This window comes from Scyliorhinus torazame, chromosome 10 (genome assembly GCF_047496885.1).
Source record: "Scyliorhinus torazame isolate Kashiwa2021f chromosome 10, sScyTor2.1, whole genome shotgun sequence".
Classification (NCBI taxonomy): domain Eukaryota; kingdom Metazoa; phylum Chordata; class Chondrichthyes; order Carcharhiniformes; family Scyliorhinidae; genus Scyliorhinus; species Scyliorhinus torazame.
This window is the reverse complement of record NC_092716.1, coordinates 175,782,848-175,785,729: the sequence shown is the minus strand read 5'-3', so window position 1 is coordinate 175,785,729 and position 2,882 is coordinate 175,782,848.

Below are 2,882 nucleotides of genomic sequence, written 5' to 3'. Positions count from 1 at the left end.
CAAGAACTTTTGAGGGTGGACAGACAATATGCGGAAGCACCGGAGGAGGGACTGTACAGGGAAAGGCAAAGGCTACATGTAGAATTTGACTTGCTGACTACGGGCACTGCAGAGGCACAATGGAGGAAGGCACAGGGTGTACAGTACGAATATGGGGAGAAGGCGAGCAGGTTGCTGGTACACCAATTGAGGAAAAGGGGAGCAGCGAGGGAAATAGGGGGAGTGAGGGATGAGGAAGGAGAGATGGAGCGGGGAGCGGAGAGAGTGAATGGAGTGTTCAAGACATTTTATAAAACATTATATGAAGCGCAACCCCCGGATGGAAGGGAGAGAATGATGGGCTTTTTGGATCGGCTGGAATTTCCCAAGGTGGAAGAGCAGGAAAGGGTGGGACTGGGAGCACAGATCGAGGTAGAAGAAGTGGTGAAAGGAATTAGGAGCATGCAGGCGGGAAAGGCCCCGGGACCGGATGGATTCCCAGTCGAATTCTATAGAAAATATGTGGACTTGCTCACCCCGGTATTGACGAGGACCTTTAATGAGGCAAAGGAAAGGGGACAACTGCCCCCGACTATGTCTGAAGCAACGATATCGCTTCTCTTAAAGAAGGAAAAGGACCCGCTACAATGCGGGTCCTATAGACCTATTTCCCTCCTAAATGTAGATGCCAAGATCCTGGCCAAGGTAATGGCAATGAGAATAGAGGAATGTGTCCCGGGGGTGGTCCACGAGGACCAAACTGGGTTTGTGAAGGGGAGACAGCTGAACACGAATATACGGAGGCTGTTAGGGGTAATGATGATGGCCCCACCAGAGGGGGAAACGGAGATAGTAGTGGCGATGGATGCCGAGAAAGCATTTGATAGAGTGGAGTGGGATTATTTGTGGGAGGTGTTGAGGAGATTTGGTTTTGGAGAGGGGTATGTTAGATGGGTGCAGCTGTTGTATAGGGCCCCGATGACGAGCGTGGTCACGAATGGACGGGGATCTGCATATTTTCGGCTCCATAGAGGGACAAGACAGGGATGCCCTCTGTCCCCATTATTGTTTGCACTGGCGATTGAGCCCCTGGCGATAGCGTTGAGGGGTTCCAAGAAGTGGAGGGGAGTACTTAGAGGAGGAGAGGAACACCGGGTATCTTTGTATGCGGACGATTTGCTACTATACGTGGCAGACCCGGCAGAGGGGATGCCAGAAATAATGCGGATACTTGGGGAGTTTGGGGATTTTTCAGGGTATAAATTGAACATGGGGAAAAGTGAGTTGTTTGTGGTGCATCCAGGGGAGCAGAGTAGAGAAATAGAGGACCTACCGTTGAGGAAGGTAACAAGGGACTTTCGTTACCTGGGGATCCAGATAGCCAAGAATTGGGGCACATTGCATAGGTTAAATTTAACGCGGTTGGTGGAACAAATGGAGGAGGATTTCAAGAGATGGGATATGGTATCCCTGTCACTGGCAGGGAGGGTGCAGGCGGTTAAGATGGTGGTCCTCCCGAGATTCCTCTTTGTGTTTCAGTGCCTCCCGGTGGTGATCACGAAGGCTTTTTTTAAAAGGATTGAAAAGAGCATCATGGGTTTTGTGTGGGCCGGGAAGACCCCGAGAGTGAGGAAGGGATTCTTACAGCGTAGCAGGGATAGGGGGGGGCTGGCACTACCGAGCCTAAGTGAGTATTATTGGGCCGCTAATATTTCAATGGTGAGTAAGTGGATGGGAGAGGAGGAGGGAGCGGCGTGGAAGAGATTAGAGAGGGCGTCCTGTAGGGGGACTAGCCTACAGGCTATGGTGACAGCCCCATTGCCGTTCTCACCGAGGAACTACACCACAAGCCCGGTGGTGGTGGCTACACTGAAGATTTGGGGACAGTGGAGACGGCATAGGGGAAAGACTGGAGCCTTGGGGGGGTCCCCGATAAGAAACAACCATAGGTTTGCCCCGGGGGGGAATGGATGGGGGATATGGAATGTGGCAAAGAGCAGGAATAACGCAACTGAAAGATCTGTTTGTGAATGGGACGTTTGCGAGTCTGGGAGCGCTGACCGAGAAATATGGGTTGCCCCAAGGGAATGCATTCAGGTATATGCAACTGAGGGCTTTTGCGAGGCAACAGGTGAGGGAATTCCCGCAGCTCCCGACACAAGAGGTGCAGGACAGAGTGATCTCAAAGACATGGGTGGGGGATGGTAAGGTGTCAGATATATATAGGGAAATGAGGGACGAAGGGGAGACTATGGTAGAAGAACTAAAAGGGAAATGGGAAGAAGAGCTGGGGGAGGAGATCGAGGAGGGGCTGTGGGCAGATGCCCTAAGCAGGGTAAACTCGTCGTCCTCGTGTGCCAGGCTAAGCCTGATTCAGTTTAAGGTATTACACAGGGCGCATATGACTGAAGCACGGCTCAGTAAATTTTTTTGGGTGGAGGATAGATGTGCGAGGTGCTCGAGAAGCCCAGCGAATCATACCCATATGTTTTGGTCATGCCCGGCACTACAGGGGTTTTGGATGGGGGTGACAAAGGTGCTTTCAAAAGTAGTGGGGGTCCGGGTCGAACCAAGCTGGGGGTTGGCTATATTTGGGGTTGCACAAGAGCCGGGAGTGCAGGAGGCGAGAGAGGCCGATGTTTTGGCCTTTGCGTCCCTAGTAGCCCGGCGCAGGATATTGTTAATGTGGAAAGAAGCCAAGCCCCCGGGGGTGGAGACCTGGATAAATGACATGGCAGGGTTTATAAAGCTAGAGCGGATTAAGGTCGTTCTAAGGGGGTCGGCTCAAGGGTTCACCAGGCGGTGGCAACCGTTCGTCGAATACCCCGCAGAAAGATAGATGGAATGGAAAAAAGAAGGCAGCAGCAGCAGCAGCCCAGGATCGGGGGGGGGGGGGGGGGGGT